At 31.3% G+C, this 10,586-nt stretch overlaps 1 long non-coding RNA gene across 1 annotated transcript in view; it reads right to left on the bottom strand.

The window, feature by feature from the left end:
- Positions 1 to 1,073: 1,073 nt before the first annotated feature.
- The window catches only part of LOC127553666 (uncharacterized), a 68,528-nt gene continuing 59,015 nt past the window's right edge, over positions 1,074 to 10,586 (bottom strand). Inside the window, exon 4 of the long non-coding RNA XR_007951798.1 lies at positions 1,074 to 1,168. This is a non-coding gene — a long non-coding RNA (uncharacterized LOC127553666). The remainder of the gene's footprint in view (positions 1,169 to 10,586) is intronic.

Raw genomic sequence — 10,586 nt, 5'->3', positions numbered from 1 at the left:
CCCAGAAAAAGAATTGTTTGCATGAATAGAGATTGAAGCACACTTTTTCTAAACTTTATTTTTCTTGAGATTTTTTTTGAGAAGGTATAGATCTATGGAAATATTTTGCATAACTTCACACATGTATTCTCAATGCAGGAGCAGAAAAAGGAAAATCTAGATTTTAAAGTTTTAAAATAAAATGCAAAATATTATTTTACATATAACTTGGAAAAATAAAAATATTAAATAAAAATATAGGGTGGTTGATCAGTGGAATAGTACACAAGACACAATAAGAAATGACTTAATAACCTAGTTTTCAATAAATCTAAAGACTCAGGCTTCTGGAATAAGAACTCATTATTTGAAAAAAAGGTGCTGGGGGAAACTAGAAAATACTATCTCAGATTTTAGGCATATATCAACATTTTACACCACTTACCTAGAGAAGGTCAAAATAGGTACATGATTTAAATAGAAAAGGTGATACCATAAGCAAAGTAGGATAGCAAGGAATAGATCCATAAAGAACGGAAGAATTTACCAGCACACAAAAAATAAAGAACATTATGCAATGCAAAATGTACAGTTTTGATTACATTAAAAAGGCTATGCACAAACAAAAACCATGTAATCAAGATTAAAAAGAAAGCAGAAAATGGGAAATAAGTTTTCTACAGCAAATATTTCTGATAAAGCCTTCATCTCCAAAATTCATAGAGAAATGTAGCAAATGTATGAGAAGTTGTTACCTAGTTGATAAATGGTCAAAGGATAAGAGCAGGCAGTTTTCAGTTGAAAAAAAAATTAACTATATATAGCCATAAAATGATTCTCTGAATAGCTATTCATTACCGAAATCCAAATTAAAACAATTATTGGAGGGATAACTTTTTTTAAAAATTTTTTAAATTATTTTTCTGGTTATACATGTATATTAAATACACAATTTTTAAATACACATTTCTTTATGAATCATGTTGGGAAAGAAAAATAAGAACAAAAGATTAAAAACTATGAGAGAATTTTTAAAAAAACAGAAAAAAAGAAGTGAATATAGAATATGTTGACTTACATTCAATTTCCTTAGTTGTTTTTTGGATGCAGGTGCTATTTCTATCCAAAATTTATTGGGATTGCCTTGAAAAAATAACTGTGGTGTACTTTCTCACATCTATCCGATTACCTTAAATGACAGAAAAAATGATAAGTGTTGGAGAGAATGTGAGAAAACTGGGACATTGATGCATTATTGATGAAGTTTGAACTGATCCAGTCATTGTGGAGAAAAAATTGGAACTATGAACATAGAGCAACAAAATTATTCATACTCTTTTTTTCCAACAATACCACTAATAGGTTTGTATCCTCAAGAGTTTATTTAAAAAGGGAAAAGGACTTACATGTACAACAACATTTATAATAGCTGTTTTTGCTGTTTTGGTGGTCACAAAATATTGGAACTTGAGAGAATGCCAATCAATTCAGGAATGGCTGAGCAAGATGTGATATGAGTGTAATGAAATACTATTTTGCAGTAAGAATTTATGAGTGGGTGGATTCAGAAAACTTGAAAAGATTTACATGAACTGATGCTAAGGAAAGAGAGCATGACCAGGAGAATATTATACATAGTCATAGCAACATTATGCAGTGATCAACTATGAAAGACTTAACTCTTCAATTCCAAATCACTCATCACAAAAAATGCTATTCACATCCAGAGAAAAAATAATGGAGAATGACTGCAGATAGAAGCGTATTGGAGAGGGCTCAGATAGCAGGCAGGTTCTGGATGAGGTATGATTGAACCCTTTAGCTGAATATCTGGTTCAGCTCCCCATATCCCTTAAAGGCTCTCAGCCTTCCTGAGAAGTCAGGGGTCAGTGGGAACCTGTGTTGTAATTAAAGCCATGTGATACCAAGTGGCAAAGAGTCATCTACATACAATAGCAAGTTGTTTATATATTTCCACAGGCTCAGTATATAGTTATCACATGTGCAGTGTTGCTTTGGTTATGGAAGAGTATTTGGGTATATAAGGCTGAGAAAATTTGGAATAAAAGGGCTCCATGTTTGATGATCCACATGAGTCTCACCTCATCACTCCTCCACTAAGAGCAAGGACTCGGGCTGATCCTAAAATCTTCCAGAGAGCTAGTCTGGATAGTATATTTTGGCACCCCACAGTGGGGGCTCTAGAAAGCACACAACAGCATATCATTTTCAATTTTTGAGAGGGTGTTTTTAGTAGCTTTTCCCTTTTGTTCAATTTCTTATTTTACAATATAACTAATGTGGAAACATGTTTACATGATTGCACATATATAAATTATATACGATGATTTGCAGTCTAGAGGAGAGAAGAGCAAAAAAGAAGGGAGAAAACTTTGATGCTTCAAATTTTATTTAAAAATGAATGTTGAAAACTATATTTACATGTAATTTGAAAAAGTAAAATATTATTTATCAAAAAAAAATGTTTATTCCCATTCTAATGGTGTTTTTATCTTTAACTTCTTTTTTACAATGTCACATACTAATTTTATCTTTAAAGATTCTCTTTAAGATTTTCACCTAATATACCCTGAATAATAAATAATTCAACCTCTTTGACTTGCTTCAATTTCCCTAGCAAACATTGGCATAAACTGGGATTAAAAAAAAAGTTCAATGCTTTCTTTAAAAAAATCATCATAATCAATTAATAGCAGCTGTATTTCGCAATAAATATGAAAAATGTCTTTGGAAAAAATAGTATATAGGTTGAATTTCTGGTTGTGTATTTTGTTTGTTAGTTTGATTGTTTGTTTTGCTCTGAAAGATACATTCTGACACCAAATTAAAAGGAAATTGCTGAAGTTAGACAGGAGTTCCCACACCACATTTTTTTCACTCTATTACTAGTTAACAAACCTTTATGCCTATATCAATGTCATTTTAATTTCATCCAAATCATTCTAGTGCCAGTTTTTCGAAGAACTTATTTGTTTTCATATGCATTTGAGTGAATGCACACCTCAGCTCTAGAAAATATAGTGGCTTATTACATCAATTTCAAAAGATTCATTCTGGATTAGTAAAGTTTTTTAAATCTTCCCTTATGAATTCATTTCCAAATGATGCTTTCTACTTCAATCATAATTTTTCTCGCAAATGATTTGTTTTCACTTCCATTTTTATAACTTTATTTTGTGTCATTTTTTTTTATTTCCTGAAAGACTCTTTATTTTTCTCCTTGAAGAATTTCCTTAATATAATAACTTTAGAAGACAAGATAAGATAGACAGTGTTAACCAGTGTTTAGAATGCTGAATTTCAGTAGAAATCTGGATTATTATCTTATTTAAGGTTCTTCGTGACATTTTAGAAGTCACTTAAACTCTCAATGATCCAATTTTTTTAATCTAAAAACTGAGAGACTTGGACTTGTATGAGTGTTTCTATTTATAAATCAAAGGTCTTATCATACAACAAATTTGCAGGCTATCATGTATTTAGGGTTGATTTGGGAACTATGCTACAACAAATAATATACAAAAATTACATAGATAGATGTATACATATGTCTATATATTTTTATAGATACATATAATTATTTTTGTTAGACTAGGGCTCTATCTAATGTCAGTATTACTTTGAAAAGTTTAGGAGATTACTTATTTGTAAAAACAAGCAATCAGCTAAATAGGACTTAGCTCCCCTATTTAATTCCCAACCCTATTATATGATTTTAATTTACACTTGTATATCCCTTATAGCTCTTTAATGAATTTTAAAAGCAGTCATGGTTCTTGATTCACCCATAGTGGAACCAGTAATCTAGTTTTATAAATCTATTATTTAATCTTATCAATGTGAGTACTTACTCCACTAAAAATGGCTTGAGTCTATCATATCTTTTCATTCTTGTCTATGTTTTTGCATAGATGCTTCAAATTGGAAGATTTCATCTACATTTATTTTAATCATGTTGTAGGTACTAGTCAAGCATATACCTAAGCAAACTACTTTCTATTGTCTTTAATATATGACTATCCTACCTCATTTTATGAGTTTCTTTTTAACATGATGGCTTGTTTGCATGATTGACAAAAATACATGACTTTGAGATGTCTTGGAAATACAAGGATAAAAATGACAGGGGACCTAGTATCAAAAGGCAATGGGAAAATATTTTCAGGAAGTATTTGATCAAACTATTATCTCCATCAAAGGTAATAGAATATACAAATGTAGATATTTATCTATACAGGATATAGAAATGTAATTAAAAAGAATGTAATGGGAAACTATGGGAAAAGCATATCTATCAGACCAAGAAATGGTAAATTAAATTTGGGCTAGAATGCTAAGATAATTCATGAGAAAAGAGGAAGATACCAAGACAATGGGAAAATGTTAGACCTCACCAAATTTTGTAAAGTGAGATAAAATCAATAAATGATTGCTATAACCTACTTTGCCAGCTCAACAAAAACATTTTGATTTCAATTGAGGGCACCTTAAAGGAATAGTAAGAATTAAGGAATAGGAATTAGGAATTAAGGAAAGAAAGTAATAAGCAGATGTTAACAAAGGATATCTAACAATGAACTCTATTTTTAGAATATTATAATTAACTTAGATATAGGTGAGATAAGATACTTTTCTACTTATTGTTTGTTGATGAAGAAAAAGCATTTGATTCAGTAAAAGGGGAAAAAAAAAGATACCTTACAGGTTCTTTTAAATAAAGATTTCTCCCATCAACTACATAAAAAATCAATTGTTATTCCTTGGAAGATATTATGACCGATTAAACCTATTTGATTATTGTCTGTTAATTATCATTAGGTAAGGCATAAAATAGAGAAAAATATGTTTATCAGCTTTTATCAAAATTCAGGCAAAATATCCAAAATGGAATCTAGTTCAAGAAGAGATTTTCAGTTGATGCTCCATGTGTTGTTGACATTATATTGATTACATGAAGTCATAGAAAATTGAAGAGACACTGGCATGAAACTCACTCTTGAGTGTGCCTCAATGTTGGAATCCTTACTAACTGCTAACTAATTAGAGTTGATCTAATCTTACAAGAAGATGTTTTGGCCAGAACCTGAAACTAGTTACTAAGTAGAACTAATCAATACAAGGCTTGTGTTCACACCTTTACTCATTGGAGTTCAATGAGTTCATACCTCCCTTGAAGTTCTTTGGGCCAGAGAGCACTATGGGAGAAAACCCATAATCCCTCTCTCTGGAAGGAGCATAAATAGGCCAATGGGCCAGTCGAAGAAGTTCTTCAGAGGAAGACGCTACAAGTCGAGATTTCACTGGAATGACATGAAGACTGGAGCTGGCTGGAGGCTGAAGAAAGCAGAGGCAGAGGCTGCAGGACCAGACCTTTGGATTTAAAGACATTCGGAGAGAGCTCTTGGAACCAAGCAGAGAGATAGGCCTCTAAGCTAACCGGGCTATATTGGAGATAATAAAAGATCTGAACTTTTATCACCTGGCTGCTTTTTGAGAAGAAAAAGCTCACCACACCTCAAGAATTAAGAAGACAGGGGAGGGGAGCAAAACCAAGATGGCAGAGAAAACTCATCTGAGATCTTCCAAATTCCCATCCAAGCAACATTAAAATAACACCTCAAAATGAATCCTGAAATTTTAGAAGTACAAAAAGATGGATGAGACAATTTTTCATCCAAGACAGCATAGAAAGCTAGGGGAAAAGGTTACCCTGATGGGGATGACAATGAAACTGTGGTTCACTGTAGCCCAAACCCTAGGAAGACATTAGCATGACTTGGAGGCAACTGAATCAGCAAGGGTAGAGCTTCAAAGACTCTCAGCTCACCAATGATAAGATAGTCAAACAATTGATTAAAAGGAAATTATAAAAGACTCTTTGCTAGCACTAGGAACAGGATGCTATAGCATTGGCTATATGTTATTCCAGATGGCAATCCCAAGGTTATTTATCTTTACCCTAGCAAGAGTGAGAAGACTGAACACAATTTCAGGGTAGGAAAGAGTTTTTGTGGTCATTCACAAACCAGGAAAGCAGTGAACACATCTCTCCTTTGATCATATTAATTTGGAGGTATTAACAACCTATAGATTCCCAAGATTATCTCATAAGAGAAGAACAAAAACCCTAAGGCTTGAGACAATGTCCTTTCAACCCCAGAAACAGAGCCCAACTTTAACATAAAATTGATAGAGAATAAATTTGAAAAGAATAGCTACTTTAAAAAAAAGAATTGGCCAAATGGAAAAAAGAGGTCAAAAAATCACTGAAGAAAATAAATCCTTCTGAAGTAGAATTGGCCAAATACAAACAGAAGCACAAAAAGAAAATATTTTTTACACACTGAACCAAGTTTTATTTCAATTTCTGAAAATATTCAATTGAATCATACAGAATCTCTCTAACTCCATGTAATTTCCATTTTCTAAATAAACATCTATAACTTGGACAGCAAATAAATGATTTGAACAATTTTCTGATGAAGAAATTAAGGCCACTTCTAGCAATATGAAAAATCATTCTAAATCTTTATTGATTAGAGAAATGCAACTTAAGACAACTCTGAGACACCACCACATGTTTCTCAGATTAGCTAAAATAATAGAAAAAGATAATGATGAAGTGGAAAAAATGAAACACTAATACATTGTTGGTGCAGTTGTGAAATGATCCAACCATTCTGCAGAGCAATTTGGAATTAAGCCCAAAGGGCTATCAAACTCTACATACCTTTTGGTCCAGACAGTGCCATTATTGGATCAGTATCACAAAGAGATAATAAAAAAGAGAAAAGAAAACATAATATGCAAAAACTTTGGAGCAAAGCTTTTTGTGTTGGCAAGAAACTTGAAAGTAAGTGGATGCCCATCAGTTGGGGAATGGCTGAGTAAGTTATGGTATATGAAGATAATGAAATGTATTGATTATTGAACTAACACTGAATAAAGTAAGCAGAATCAAGAGAACATTGTACACAGTAACAAGATTATGTGATGATCAACTGTGATGGACTTGGATTGTCTCAAAAATGCAGTGATTCATAGCACTTCCAGTAGACTTGGGATGTTAAAAGTCAATCACAGTCAGAGAGAGAACTATGGAAACTAAATGTAAATTGAAACATAGTATTTTCACCTTTTTGTTCTTTAATTTTGGGGAGTTTTTTTAATTTTTTTTTTATTTTGATCTGATTTTTCTTGTACAACATAACAAATATGGAATTATGGTTAAAAGGATAGCACATTTTTTATCTATATCACATTGCTTGCTGTCTTGGGAAAGGGAAAGGTGAGGAAGGAAGGAAGAAAATTCTGGAACACACAATTTCCTAAAAATGAATGTTGAAAAGTATTTTTTCATGAATTTGGAAAAATAAAATATTGAAGGGAAAAAAAGAAATTCAGATACAGATTTTGAAAACAATACAAAAAATTATAAACATTTGGATTTTTAAGATTATGAATTTAGATGTAATTTGTTATATATCTCCAAAATAACAGATTACTACTAGTTTATAAATCTAAATAAAAAAGATAATTTTAAAGGAATATTAGGCATTTCTAAGTCATTTCTTGATAATTCATTGTGTAGGACCTCAAACAACAAAACTTTTAGGAGTATTAGAGTGGAAGCTAATGACTGTGAGATATCAAGAAAAAAAAATAAAAATATTTTTAAACTAGAAAAAAAATGAAAATATCTCATAAGAAAAACTTCTCACCTGAAAAATAGATTGAGGAGAAGTAATGTAAGAATTACTGGACTATACAAAAGCTATGATTAAAAAAAAAAAGCCTACACATGCTATTTGAAAAAAAATATTATCAAGTAAAATTATCCTGATATTTTAGAACCAGACAGTAAAATAAAAATAAATAGAATCTACTGTTTAGCTGCTGAAAGAAATGCCTAAATGAAGACTCCCAGAGATGCTGTAATGAAATTTCAGAACTCTCAAGTCAAGAAGAAAATATTCGAATCAGACAGAAAGAAAAAATTCACATAGGATTTATAGCTACTGAATTATAGATCACAGATCTTGAAATATGCTGTTTTAGTGCAAAAAAGTTAGGATTGCAACCTAGAATCACATATCCAATAAAATTGTGTATAATCCTTCACAGGAAAAATGTAGTCATTTAATGAATTAGAGGATATTCAACTACTCCTAATGAAAACACCAGAGTCAAATAGAAAATGCAGCTTTCAAATATGACATTCAAGAGATATATAAAAAGTTAAACAGGAAAGTGAACAATAAGTGATTCAAGAACATTTAGCTATTTACATTTCTACATAAAACACAAATACTTATTATTGTAACTCTTAATCACTTATTGGGATAATTAGAAGAAGCATACTTAGAGAAATGGCATGGGTATGAATTGATTAGGATAAGATAATTTTAAAAAAAATTAAGGGGGGAGGGAAGAGGAATGTACTGAGAGAGAAGGGAGAAGGGGGAGGTAGAGCATGTAAATCATCTCATAAGAAGATGAATGGAAGATCTTTTACAATAGAAAGGAAATTAAGAGGTGGTAAATTACTTTTGAACTTTACTTTCATCAAATTTCATTTTGTGAGGAAATAAAATATGCATTCAATTAGATGTAGAAAGTTAACAGGGAAACTGGAACAGATGGAGATGAGAGAAAGAAGGTGGAGAATAAGAGAAGGAATGGTAATTTTAGTAAGGTAGTGGTCAGAAGCAAAAGGAGAAAGAGGACAAATAGGTGGACAAAAGCAGAATGGAGTAAAATGAATAGTACTCCAAACTGTGAATGTGAGTGGAATTAATTCACCCTTAAAACAGAAATGAATGGCAGAGTGGAATTAAAAACCAGAATACTACAATGTGTTATTCAAAAAAAAAAAAAAAAAAAAACATTTGAAGCAGAGAGGTATAAAGAGTCCAGGTAAGTTTGGAAAAATGTATTATGCTTCAGCTGAATTTTTTTAAAGGAAAACATCATTATTTTAGATAAAACCAAAGCAAAAATAGATCTAATGAAAATAGATGAGAAGGGAGATTATATTTTGCTAAAAAGGTACCACAGAAACTAAGTATATCAACACTAAATCTATATGCACCAAATGATACAGCATTCATTTTTTTTTTTAATTTTAAAGCTTTTTATTTTCAAAACACATGCATGGAAAATTTTTCAACATTGACTTTGTTGGTAATATATTAAAATGATGATTATTTATGTGAATTTATTTTGTATCCTGCAACTTTGCTAAAGTTGTGAATTGTTTCTAGTAGTTTTTTAGTTAATTCTCTAGGGTGCTTTAAGTATACCATCATATCATTTGCAAAAAGTGATAATTTGGTTTCCTTATTACCTACTCTAATTCCTTTAATCTCTTTTTCTTCTCTTATTGCCAAATTTTGTAATACAATTTTGAATAGTAATGGTGATTTTGTTTCACTCCTGATCTTATTGGGAATAGTTCTAGCTTGTCCCCATTACATATCATGCTTGCTGATGTATTTAAATAGATGCTACTGATCATTTTAAGGAAAAGTCCATTAATTTGTATACTTTCTAGTGTTTTTCATAGGAGTGGGTGTTAGATTTTATCAAATGCTTTTTTCTGCATCTATTGAGATAATCATATGATTTTTGTTAGTTTGGTTATTGATGTAGTTAATTGTGCTAATACTTTTCCTAATATTGACCCAGCCCTGCATTCCTGGTATAAATCCTACTTGGTCATAGCGTATTTATCTTAGGGATGTCTTTCTGTAATCTCTTTGCTAATATTTTATTGAAGATTTTTATGTCAATATTCATTAGGGAGATTGGACTATAATTTTCTTTCTCTATTTTCCCCCTACCTTGCTTAGCTATCAGCACCATATTTGTGTCATAAAAAGAATTTGGTAGGACTCCTTTCCCTAGTTTTTCAAATAGTTTATATAGTATTGGACTTAATTATGCTTTCAATGTTTTGTAGAATTCAAGTGTAAATCCATCTGGCACTGAAGATTTTTTTTTTTTAAGGAGTTGATTAATAGTGTATTCTCTTTCTTTTTCTAAAATGGGACTATTTAAATAACTTATTTCAGCATCTGTTAGGTACTTCAATTAATGTGGGCAATCTATATTTTGTAGATATTCCTCCATTTTATTTAGATTATCAAATTTATTGGCATGTAGTTAGGCAAAGTAACTCCTAATTATTGTTCTAATTTTCTTGCTCCTTGCCCCAGGCTTGTCCATTTGAAAAAGATCTGTTCTGAAGTTCTTCCAAGGTATCTTTTTCAAATTCTTAAAGGATCTTTGACAAAGAGATCTGAGTTTCAGTTGATAAATGATGGACAGAAGCAGCTACACCCAAAGAAAGAACACTGAGAAATGAATGTGAACTATTTGCATTTTTGTTTTTCTTCCTGGGTTATTTTTACCTTCTGAATCCAATTCTCCCTGTGCAAGAAGAGAACTGTTCAGTTCTGCAAACATATATTGTATCTAGGATATACTGCAACATATCTAACATATATAGGACTGCTTGCCACCTAGGGGAGGGAGTGGAGGGAGGGAGGGGAAAAATCGGAACAGAAGCGAGTGCAAGGGATAAT

The sequence above is a fragment of the Antechinus flavipes genome, chromosome 3, assembly GCF_016432865.1.
Source record: "Antechinus flavipes isolate AdamAnt ecotype Samford, QLD, Australia chromosome 3, AdamAnt_v2, whole genome shotgun sequence".
In the NCBI taxonomy this organism is placed as follows: Eukaryota; Metazoa; Chordata; class Mammalia; order Dasyuromorphia; family Dasyuridae; genus Antechinus; species Antechinus flavipes.
This window is presented reverse-complemented; position numbering and strand designations above follow the sequence as displayed.